This window comes from Rutidosis leptorrhynchoides, chromosome 1, assembly GCF_046630445.1.
Source record: "Rutidosis leptorrhynchoides isolate AG116_Rl617_1_P2 chromosome 1, CSIRO_AGI_Rlap_v1, whole genome shotgun sequence".
Taxonomy (NCBI): domain Eukaryota; kingdom Viridiplantae; phylum Streptophyta; class Magnoliopsida; order Asterales; family Asteraceae; genus Rutidosis; species Rutidosis leptorrhynchoides.
The window spans coordinates 472,874,718-472,888,381 of record NC_092333.1 but is presented as its reverse complement, the minus strand read 5'-3'; positions in this window follow the sequence as shown (position 1 = coordinate 472,888,381).

Genomic DNA, 13,664 nt, shown 5'->3' with positions numbered 1-13,664 from the left:
TCCGGTTAAATGAACGATTATTCGTACATATAAATACCCCGCCCATCGTGTCCGATCGAGTGTATATGGTAATTTATAGGGACGCCCAATTGTAAGTCTTTATATTAACATTAACAAACTATCATTTAGTTAAACAAATATAAAGCCCATTAATAGCCCATAGTCTAATTTCCACAAGTGTCGTTCTTTTGTCCAAACCCCAATTATGGTACAAAGCCCAATTACCCAATTTTAGTAATTAGCCCAACATCATGATTACTTCGGATTAAATAAGCATAATACTAACTTAGCTACGAGACATTAAATTAAAAAGGTTGAACATAACTTACAATGATTAAAAATAGCGTAGCGTTACACGGACAGAATTTTGACTTACACCCTTACAACATTTGCTAACATACCCTTATTATTAGGATTAAAATTAAAATTAAAATATAAATATAAATATTTACGTATAGATATAGAGAGGATGGATATATATGTTGTGAAAAATGATCAGAATTCGGTTGGCTTTATAGGGAATAGAGTTCAGGGATACTCCGCGACTAGCGGCAATTTTTGCCTTCAAACTCCGCGAGTCGCGGAGTTTGAAAATACAGCTCACCAACTTTGGAGTCTTTCTTGCCGACGGATTTTTATTATTTATATAATATATAAATAATTATAAGAATTATTTAAATATTATATTATATTTATGTGCATAGTTGACTTGTAATTTTTAGTCCGTTGCGTCGAGCGTTGAGAGTTGACTCTGGTCCCGGTTCTGGATTTTCGAACGTCCTTGCGTACAATTTAATATCTTGTACTTTGCGTTTTGAATCTTGTACTCTTGTAATTTCGAGACGTTTCTTATCAATAATTAGAACCTCTTTGATTGTATTTTGTACTTTTGAGCTTTTTGGTCGTTTGCGTCTTCAATTCGTCGAATCTGTCTTTTGTCTTCACCTTTTATTATTTAAACCAATATCACTTTTAAATAGAACAATTGCAACTAAAAGCTTGTCTTTCTTGAGGAATAATGCTATGAAATATATGTTCGTTTTTAGCATTATCAGCAAGGTTTGGAACACCGAAAGCTTTAATAAGTGATCGGGGTACTCATTTCTGTAATAATCAACTTGAGAAAGTTCTTAAAAGATATGGAGTAACTCATAAAATCTCCACCGTTTATCATCCACAAACAAGTGGACAAGTTGAAAATACCAACCGAGCTTTAAAACGTATTTTAGAGAAAAACGTAGGATCAAATCCGAAGGAATGGTCCATGAAATTGGAGGATGCACTCTGGGCTTTTAGAACAGCCTACAAAACTCCAATTGGAATCACACCTTTTAAACTAGTTTACGGAAAAGCATGGCATCTTCCAGTAGAAATTGAACACAAAGCATTTTGGGCTTTGAAGACACGTAATCTTGATTTACATGAAGCTGGACGTCTACAGTTAAGTCAACTAAACGAATTAGAAGAATTAAGACATGAAGCGTACGAAAATTCGTTGATCTATAAGGAAAGAATGAAGAAATGGCATGATAAAAGAATCAGAAGTTCAAAAGAATTTAAAGAAGGAGACAGAGTTCTTTTTTTCAATTCACGATTCAAGCTATTTCCTGGAAAATTGAAATCAAGATAGTCTGGACCATTCATAGTCAAAAGAGTTTTCCCATACGGAACAGTAGAATTATTAAATTCAAATGGGATTGAATTTAAGGTTAATGGTCACAGAGTTAAACATTACATAGATAGTCCGATGGAAGTTGACAACGAAGTTAATCACAATTTCAACACCACAGCTAACTAAGTGTGGGGAGAATCAAGTCTTTAAAGGATAATATGTATTTCTGTTAGAGTTAGATTTTCTGTTTTCGTGTAGTTCTCGAAAATGGAACCCGAATGGTCTTTCCCTAGCAGACCCTAAAGAACTAGTCTTCTCCCCCCATTCTGAATTTTTATTTTTTTAGGTTTTACGAGATGAAGACTTCCTGTGAACTAAACCATGGTCTCATGCTACACGCTTTGATCATTAAACATAATAATGACACACTTCCAAGTGAAATAGTATCATTAATCAGAGGTAAATTGGACGGAGTAAGAAAAGAATCCAGATGCGAAAATAATAAGTTACAATTTGGTAAAGGAAAATCAAAATCCGCAGCGAAAAGAAGAGCACGACACCTTGAAAGATGGCACAAATGCGGAAAATGGTCACATGAAGGTAAATGTTCAAATAATCAAACCTATTCAAACACCGAATTTGTTAATTTATGCAGAGACGGACCGTTCATATGTTTAGAAGAAAAAACGTTGAATGCTCGAGGTTACGCCTATGTAGCTATGGAAAATCAATTAGTCCGACTATCTTATGAGTGGGCTAGAGCATATCACTAAGAAATATATTTCACAGGTAAGTTTGTACAGTTTTCATTTTTATTTTTATTTTTATTTTTAACCTTTTGATAATAAACGCTAATTTGTTCGCTATAAAGTATTAAATTGGTATTCGATGAAATTAGGTCTTGCGACCGAAATTATTGATATCATTCAAAAATTTATTACATCACTGCGAAATTTAACGTTTATTCTTAAGGTATAAATATCTTTAATCAAACCAAAATATTTCAAAAATTCGTCATGAGTTAAATTAGGTCATGGAACCGAAATTACTTTACCGAAAAGAGGGGCGTATATTTTTGATAATATTTGGTTGATTAAAGAGGGATAAAAGCCAAAAAGATTTTTAATTTTATTTTTACTTTGTTTTTATAATTAATATTAAAATAATATTGTAAACTTGTTAAAATTAATATATATTTAAAATTATAAATATTTGAAAAATTAGTATTTTTAATATAAGTTTGTATGTATAAAACAAAAATATAATTTAAATTTGGTGTGAATTTTTAATATGACTTTTTAATTTTATGCATTTTAAATTTAAGTTTGGTGTGAATTTAAAAACAAAAATTTACTTTATTTCGCTAAGTTAAAAATATGATTTTTAAAATTCGTCGTGAGTTGAAGACTAGGTCGTTAAACCGAAATTGCTCTACCCAAGGGAGGGACGAGAACTTTTATTATCATTATTTTTAATCTTATTGAATTAAAGTATGCCAAAAAAAAACCAAAAATCTTTGCTTTTAAAATCGCGCTTAAAAATGACAAATTTTAAAATTTTTGTCGAGGGACGGACTAGGACAACGATCCGAAATGCCCTCATCCTAAAAAGAAACAAATTTTTAAAATTTTATTAATTTTATGTTTTATAAAGTCTAAGGTTTTATATATAAAAAAAAAACCTGAAAACACTGTAGCCGGCACCCCATACGATCGCATGGGGTTTACACACCAACCTCATGCGATCGCATGAGGCTGGAAAACTGGCCAGATCAAAAACTCTCAGCGAGTCTGCTTCTACACCACAACACACACACATACCCGAAAATACTCCCAAATATTCACCAAATTTCATCATTTTCCCACCGTAATTCATCAAATTTCTTGCTCTAATCATGCCTAGATTCTCATTCTTCAGCAAAAAGGTAAAAATTACACCCCTAAACTCTATAAATTCCTAGTTTTTGTGATAATTACCAATATTTTACCTAATGCAATTTTGTTTATTTCTAGTGTAATTAGTGTTAAATTGTTAGTATTTTATGCATGTATAACCTAGATTGATGCTATTTAACATGATTTGAAGCCAAAAACTTCAAAATTTTTATAAATCTAGGGTTTGTGTTCTTGAGCAATTTGGGGCTTTTTGATATAAACAGGTTATGGCCGATTTTTGTCATGAATTATTGCTAAATTGAGTAGTGTAACATGTTTAGGTAGTTAAATGATCCAATTGATCATAAACATGATTTTTAAAGATTAAAGTGGACTTTTTAGGCGAAAATTCATGAACTTGATTAATTTGATATAATTGCCAATTGAGACTTGTTTAATTGTTAGTAATGACTATTTTGACATGTTATTTGAGTTAAATGCTTATGAACTTTGTATACATTTTCATATGTGCTTATTTGAAAAAGTGTAGAATTGTGAAAAATTGTGAAAATGTGTATAAGTTTAATTTTGATTTAACATGTTATTGTGATTGTTTTAAATTGTTATTTTGCTAACACTAATGCATATTTGGATGCACAAATTTTGTGTTTAATGTGTTTTGCAGAAAGCCGATACTGGAGGTTCAGGATCATCATCATCTAGACGACCTGCTCCAGCACCAGAACCAGAACCAGAAATGCAACATGAGCCAGAACCCGAACAAGAACCACAACAGGAACCACAACAATAGCCTGATCAAAACGTACCTTATTATGATCTGGTACAGTTTGTTAATGAATTCATAGTATTCCCGACGAGGCCACCAGTAGAATACCCAACGATTCCTGAGCAAACTTTGCATCCAAATCTAAGATTTGATAGAAGATGGAGAGATTACGAGACATATCAAAGGAACAATTTCAGATTGGTAACTAAAAATGTAGAGGTGCCAAGGGTAATCGATTGGGATCCTTTGGAAAGAGTTCATCTAGCTAATAGAGTCAGACTGCTACTGATTCAGAGGTACGGGAACTCTTCTTTTACAGATTGGGAACGTCTTTTCACCATTCGTAGACCTGTATATAAGGAATGGTGTGTTGAGCTCATGAGCACTGTATCACTTGATACAAATATAGTTAGAATAGATGATAGAAGATTTCTTAGGTTTATCCTTGGTGGTAGGATGTACAGAATGTCCATGCTGGACATGGCCAGGGCTTTACAGATATATACTCCTGGTGAGTTGCTACTACCCGATTGTACAAATTTGATTCATTATGGTGAAAGGGTAGATAGCAACTTTGACGCTGACGCCATTTGGAGGCGTATGTCACATTTTGATGTTTTTACACGAGCGGGAGGACACTCCTATACACATATTGACAGAGCCGAGCTTCGTATCATTCATAGATTTTTGGCTAACTCGATTACACAAAGAGGTAACAATAAAGAAAAAATAACCTTACATGATTTATTCTACCTAAAGTGTATTCGGGATCCTAGAAGCTTTGTCAATATCCCTTACTGTGTTGGTTTTTATTTATCTAAAATGGTAGAAGGAATGCAGGACGGGAGTATAATAGGAGGAGGTATTTTTGTTGCTCTCATTGGAGAGTATTTAGGTGTTGATAGGAACCAAGGGGGTCCATTACAGGTTTGTAGAGAGCAGGTTGAGCCTTTAGGATTGAAAGTTTATATGGGTGCTAAGGTATTAAAAATTAGACGCAACCAGGCAGTACCCTATGAGGGCCCTCATCCACAGGTAGAAAGGGGCTCAGACGAGGAAATGGAGGAAGCGGAAGACATTAGGGATGTCTTTCAAGATGCTATTCTTGACGTCCACATTCGTATAGATGAGGAATCAATGACGAACGTGGCCAGACATAGTATGTACGAGCAGTGGAACTCCGAGCGAGTATACAAAGATTATAGGCGACGCCAACACGATAGCTGGTTAGTTCATCAGCACTCAATCATGAGCCAGCTATCATATCAGGTACCAAATAACTACGTACCTACTCGACCTGCTCATTTTCCGCCATACAGCCCCGACATCCGACCACCCTTTAATCGGTATGACTATAACCAAGCCTATCAGAACACCTATAACCAACAATAGAACCCACCTGACGAGATGAACTGGAACCCCTATCCAGACTGATTTAGTTCCATTAGGTTATTTTTATGATTTTTATGTTCTTATCTTTTTTTACTTATTCATGTTTAAACTTATGTTATTGAATATATTATTGTAATTTTTATCATTTTTATTAATATTGTGTACTAATATTTCACATTTAGGATTTGAAAGTGGGATATTAAGTCCCATTTCAAATTGCCATGCATGTTTATATTTGTATGTATGTATATTGTCAATTGTACAAAACATGGTAAAACAGCGCATTTTCAAAGACTGACATTAAGTTCAGCAAAAGCTAGTACTTTAGACGACAAAACGAAAAACAAATGTGATGTAACAACAAGATGGAATGAACAAATGATGTGCACCATTTATCATTCAGCAAATAAACGCCAATATGTTTGGAATCTTTGGTAAAATTTAATCATTTTTCTACGCTATTTACCCTCAATAATTTAAATTGTTACTGATTTCTTGCAAATGAGGGCATTGCAAGATCTTAAGTGTGGGAAGGGATTAAATTCTTTCGGATTTTAAAATTTTTAACTTAAACACTTGGTTACCATTAAAAATACTAGTAACGTAGTAGTTGTATTAGAATCTCGTGCTCTCTGATAACAAAGAACAGCCCTAGTCTTATATACTGACTACCCACTTCTAGTAAAAAATTTTAAAATTTTCAATTAAATGAACTCAAAATCATGTTTATACATATTTATGAACGATAAAACTAGGTGTTAACACCGAAATTATTGTTACCTCGGAAATGACATAAATTGAGAAACAAACCAAAATGTTAGAATTCATTTAAAATGGAATAGAGGACAATAAAAAGGCAAATAAAAGAAAATAAAAGCCAAGTGTGGGAAAATTTACCAAGTTATTTTAAAACATATGTCACATATTTCTGTAACAAATAACTGAAGATACTTTTGCCTTGGACTAAATTAACTGTTTTACCCGATTTATTGTAATACTTTTGAAAGAATAGATGGATCTACACGACGAATCAATTCCATCATTACAAGGAAGTAAAGTCTTCCGAAAAAGACACGCACTTCTTGATTTAGGTCAAGAAGTTGTCGTCCAGATCAGCTGTAGGTTGACGAAAAATCTAGAAAAATCATCTCTAAAATCGACTGGAAATCCACGGACCTCAGCATCAAACAGGGTCGCCATGTGGTCAGACTTATCCTAACCATGAGAGGATCTGTCTTGTAAAATGGGGAGGGCACCGTGCAAATTAGCTTGATAAGACTATTGAATCAGATCTCCAGAAAGGATAATCTCCTTAAAGATCAAAAATCAGCTTTTAAGTCTGATATTACTCAATCCTTGAGATTGACCTTAAAGATTGAGAATTACAAACTCATGGAATTTAATGATATCTAAACTTGAGCTTGAACGAGAAAATATTTTGATCAAAATTACAAACCGATTTGTTTTCTGAAAACCCATTTTCAATGCGTTCATTACCATTGGACATAAAATTCTAGGAATTCACCTGGAATTCATTAGGTCACCTGAACCAAATCGGGTGTCAACCGTAAGAACGGTGGTTGCATAGCATGGACAAAGACAGGACCTTGTGCCAGACCGAAAAATTATAAGGGTGAGCTTTACTATTGCTCCTACAAAGGATAGTAATTGCACCCGACACGTTATAAGACCATAATTAAAAGCATGTCAGGGGACATTGACTTAACAGTTGCTTGTTCAACGCTTTCCTTTACAACCTGACGGTAGTTTACCGAAAGGTAATATACGGAACAAGTAAACTGGACGTGTTGCTTTCCTAATACAAGGTTAGCAAGTGGGTGACACAAAACCACAAGTTTTGAGCTAAAATTTTCAAATCTGAAACCCACCAAACCCACAAAAAGAATTTATAAACACCAATGAAGGGTTATTCCGGAAAACTTATCTAGGGTAAAAACTAGATTTAATTTTCAAAAGATCAAATGTTTTCATAAAGATCCAATTTCCTTAAAGGATCTAAATTTTGTAGTCATGTGGGACTGTAAACCACATCGTTACTACCATTGTTTATACCACCGTATAGAAATCACTGATGTACAAAGTGTGAAGAATAAAGAGGTGATTCTAGTATTTCAAGACTATATTGCTTGAGGACAAGCAACACTCAAGTGTGGGAATATTTGATAATGCTAAAAACGAACATATATTTCATAGCATTATCCCTCAAGAAAGACAAGCTTTTAGTTGCAATTGTTCTATTTACAAGTGATATTCGTTTAAATAATAAAAGGTGAAGACAAAAGACAGATTCGACGAATTGAAGACGCAAACGACCAAAAATCTCAAAAGTACAAAGTACAATCAAAGAGGTTCCAATTATTGATAAGAAACGTCTCAGAATTACAAGAGTACAAGATTCAAAACGCAAAGTACAAGATATTAAATTGTACGCAAGGACGTTCGAAAATCCGGAACCGGGACCAGAGTCAACTCTCAACGCTCGACGTAACGGACTAAAAATTACAAGTCAACTATGCACATGAATATAATATAATATATAATTAATTATTAAAATTAATATATATATTATATTATATTTAAAAAACCGTCGGCATAAGAAAACAAGCTCATGTGAGCTGGAAATAGAGGCCATGCAATCGCATGGCCTTGAAGAGTAATTCCCATGTGATCGCATGGCCAACAGTATCTGGCCACAGCCCTATAAATTCGCGTGTTTGGTTCAGTGTAAAAATATATCCATCCATCCAACTCTCAACGTATATATATATATATATTTTAATTTTAATTTTAATTTTAAATTCTAATAATAAGGGTATGTTAGCGAATGTTGTAAGGGTGTAAGTCGAAATTCTGTCCGTGTAACGCTACGCTATTTTTAATCATTGTAAGTTATGTTCAACCTTTTTAATTTAATGTCTCGTAGCTAAGTTATTATTATGCTTATTTAATACCGAAGTACTCATGATGTTGGGCTAAAAATATTAAAATTGGGTAATTAGGCTTTGCACCATAATTGGGGTTTGGACAAAAGAACGACACTTGTGGGAATTAGACTATGGGCTATTAATGGGCTTTTTACTTGTTTAACTAAATGATAGTTTGTTAATTTTAATATAAAGATTTACAATTGGACGTCCCTATAAATAACCATATACACTCGATCGGACACGATGGGCGGGATATTTATATGTACGAATAATCGTTCATTTAATCGGACACGGGAATGGATTAATAGTCTATGGAATTATTAAAACAGGGGTGAAATTATGTACAAGGACACTTGGCATAATTGATAACAAAGTATTAAAACCTTGGGTTACACGCAGTCGATAACCTGGTGTAATTATTAAACAAAGTATTAAAACCTTGTTACAGTTTAAGTCCAAAATTAGTTGGAATATTTAACTTCGGGTATAAGGATAATTTGACGAGGACACTCGCACTTTATATTTATGACTGATGGACTGTTATGGACAAAAACCAGACGGACATATTGAATAATTCAGGACAAAGAACAATTAACCCATGGGAATAAACTAAAAAACAACACGTCAAACATCATGATTACGGAAGTTTAAATAAGCATAATTCCTTTATTTTCATATTTAATTGCACTTATAATTATCGCACTTTTATTTATTGTTATTGTATTTAATTGCACTTTTAATTATCGTACTTTTTAATTATCGCAAGTTTATTTTATCGCACTTTTATTATTCGCAATTTCATTATCGTTATTTACTTTACGCTTTAAATTAAGTCTTTTATTTATTTAATATTTTACATTAGGTTTTAACTGCAACTAAAGTTTTAAAAATCGACAAACCGGTCATTAAACGGTAAAAACCCCTTTTTATAATAATAATATTACTTATATATATATAAATATATATATATATTTGTATTTTAATAAATTAAAACTAATATAGCGTTAAGCTTTGTTTAAAAGATTCCCTGTGGAACGAACCGGACTTACTAAAAACTACACTACTGTACGATTAGGTACACTGCCTATAAGTGTTGTAGCAAGGTTTAGGTATATCCATTCTATAAATAAATAAATATCTTGTGTAAAATTGTATCGTATTTAATTGTATTTCCTAGTAAAAATATACACTATTTCCTAGTACGCCTCGCACACATCATCCACAGTAATAAATTGTCTCGATTGAAGATCAGAAACATTTGGAATACTAATTGAACCAGTGACAACATCAGATGACTGCTCAGTAGATGGAATAACAGTAGTAGCAGCTGCAGTATCCACATCCAGAACCTCCTTAACAATGTTATCAATAACCTTTTCGAGGACTGGAGGAGGTTCCATTATCATATCATCAACCACTTCAGAATCAGTGGTTGAAGTAGCAATACCAGAGACATGAGGAGGAGTAGCAGAAATATCAGCAGTAGCTAACTCCTCTTTATTAGTGAGAATAATGGAACCAGCAACCACATTGTCTCCAGTAGAGCCAGCAGCAGTAGAGGCAACAGTACTAGTATCAGCACCACCAGTAGGCAAATCAGTATCACCAACACCAGTAGCAGAATCAGAGAGCTCATCAGTAGAAACATTAACATCCTTTTCTTTCTCACCCTCTGCCTGTTTATCTACCCTGCTAAGAACTGAATCAAAAGAACATTTTATGTTAACAAATGTAGAACCAAATAAATTTGACTCAACAATTGCATCTGTTGTTGGTCTCTGGGGACAGACTGGTGGTTTAGTCAGCCATTTGATTGAGACAGAGTTAGGTGTCTGTAAGTGCAGCTGTGACTCTGCTGACTCATTGGCAACACATGTTGACCCAGATAGTGTAAGAGTTCTGGCTGGTAATGATGTAGGAGTGAGACTCTTATCATGATCCAAGTAACATATTGGCTGTGCAATATCCTGAGCTGGTTTAACACGATGAGGACCCAGCTCAAGTCTGCTTTGGGGGTCAGTTATATGCTCCGTTGGTTGTACTATCAGCAGAGGATATAGCATTAAGTTCAATTTAGAAAAATGTGATCCAAGCAACATATAGCCACATCTTTTGTAGGAGCAGCAATTAAGACTGGTGCAATCTCCCATGTGGTTTGTTTGGAGCCAGCTTTTGCACGTTTGGATTTGCCTGTTACCAAGAAATAGATGCGCAACGGATTCCAATACTAGAATTGGGTAGTCAGTATATAAGACTACGGATGTTCTTTATTATCAGAGAGCACTAGATTCTAATACAACTACTTCTTTACCAGTATGTGAGACGGTAGCTGTTCTAGTTGAGGTTGCTGGCTGCTTCCTACGCGTAGCTGGCTTACGCTGAGGACCCTCCCCCTCAGCTGGTGCAGAACCAGAGGCAGTCGATTGGTTAGCTCCACCCCGAGCAGTAAGATACTCGAGCATGCCTGGTGTTAAACCAGTATATGGAGCAGCAGGAGCATCTTTTGGCATACCCCCTTGTTTTAGAGGCAGGTTGTATGATTGATCAGCAATCTGTTGGTAAGCTTCACCCAGCTCATTTTCAAAAACCAGGCTTAAGAACCTTGGAAATGGGATTAAATGTGTTCGTTTAGGTGCTTGCACCATCTCTCTTAGCCTCAAATAAATTTCCCCGGCATAATCAATGTTTCTGTTGAACAACAAACCATGACCAATTTTAAGCTCAAAATCTGAGCACTGGTCAAAACTTCCTGATTTCTGGCTGATGCACTGGGTCAGCAGCCCAAAGAAGTAGTACCAAAGAGGTGGCATATGCTTCCTCAAAGTTGTATGAGCTATTGGTTGAGAAAACCCAATGATTTCTAGCACCTCCCGTCTGAATACATCGCTGGTTGGTGAATCGACAAACGGTCCATCTGGTAATTGAAGGGCACGGCGGATGGCCTCAACGGTGACGGAGCAAGTTAGGCTTTCGGTTACCATGCCACGAATACATGGAACATTCTGGGGAGTGGTGGCAGTGGTAGCAGTATACCAAAATCGTGCCAAGCAGGCAGCATATAAGTGTGAAGGTACACCGATGATAGCTCTAGCCAGAGGGGATTGCCGGATGTAGTCGATTAGCGTTTCATAACCCATATTGGCTTTTGATTTGGGAATGGAGAGTGAATGAGATACATTGCCTCTCGATAGGCGAATAGTCGTGTGTTCAGGTGCATTAGCAGCCCTAACCAGAGTTGGGTGGAGATTGAACAGTGGTCCTTGAACAACCTGTTCCTCCGGTGCCGGTTGTGGTTGTTGTACCAGTTGTTGTTGCTGTTGTTGTTCCTCTGGCTGGTTTTCAACATGTGGTGATTGTGATTGGTCTGCCATTGATAATAGGTAAAGATGAAGATATGAAGTTGTGAGAGTTAGAAGATTGGAAGATTTTGAGAGAAAAGAGTGTGTGATTTTGAATAATGAATAACCGAAGGTTATTATGGAAGATAAAACACTCTTTTATCCGTTCTGATTGGGTGAAAAAGTGCATCAGAGAGAAAAATGGCAACTGTCATCTGCAGGCGCGTGGGTAGATGTGACAGACTGGCACACTTTCGAGGGGACACAGACTGTTGACATGACGTATATACGGCTTGAACGCTCATACCTCCCATTCAGCATTAAATGCAGCAGGTTTTAATTCAAAATTGATTTAAAGACCACAAAATAAGTTTTGTATTAAATACATAATACTTTGTTACATTTAATATGTCATGAATTTAATTTAAATCATTGGGAGTAAATGAGTTTCAGTTTTAAGGAATCATTTAATTTTGTGAGCTATTTATTATTTCATTTAAAACATTTTGAGTAACCAAAGTATAGAAGACCTTGTTGTGCTGAGTGTTTGACATGTAGGTAGTAAGTTAATAAATGTGACTTACTGGTTTGCCCTACATGTTGTAGAGCCAGCACACCAACAAAATTGTCTTTTATTTAAAGTTCAAGCATACTCAGCTCAGAGATGAGATAGTTAAAACATTTCTCATCTAAGGTCTTTGTGAATAGATCTGCTAACTGCTGGTCTGTTGAAATAAAATGTAGCTCCACATCTCCTTTTTGAACATGATCCCTTATGAAATTATATCGAACGTCAATGTGCTTTGTCCTTGAATGCATCACAGGATTGTTGGTGATAGCAATTGCACTTGTGTTGTCACAGTAGATTGGAGTCTTTGTAACATGAACACTATAGTCCTTCAGCTAGCTTTGCATCTATAGTACTTGAGCAGTACAACTACCAGCAGAAACGTATTCTACCTCAGCAGTAGAAGTGGACACAGTATTTTGCTTTTTGCTCGTCCAGCTGACTAGACTACCACCCAATAACTGGAAACCACCAGTAGTACTTTTCCTGTCTATTTTACACCCTGCAAAGTCAGCATCTGAATACCTAATTAGCTCAAAATCCTAGTCTTTGGGATACCAAAGACCATGTTTAGCAGTAGCTTTCAGATACCTAAATATCCTTTTTACTGCTAGCAAGTGTGACTCTTTAGGATCAGCTTGATATCTGACACATAGATATGTGGCAAACATAATATCTGGTCTGCTGGCTGTAAGATAAAGTAGGGATCTAATCATACCTCTATATTCAGTGATATTGACTGGTTCACCATTGGGATCAGCATCTATTTTAATAGATGCTGCCATCGAGGTCCATATATCTTTTAAACATGTCAGACCAAATTTCTTTAACATATCTTTGATATATTTATCCTGACTTATAAAAATTCCATCATAAAGTTTTTTAATTTGCAACCCCAAGAAGTATTGCAAATCTCTTTGTAAGCTCATTTCATAAGTCTTTGACATAAGTTTTGAAAAATCTTGACAATGTTTCTCATTTTTAGATCCATAAATAATATCATCCACATATATCTGTACTAGAAAGAGATCACCATCTGTCTCTTTTGAGAACAGAGTGGTATTAATTATTCCAACTTTAAAACCTATACCAGTGAGATACACATGAAGTGTCTCATACCATGCTCTTGGTGCCTGTTTGAGTCC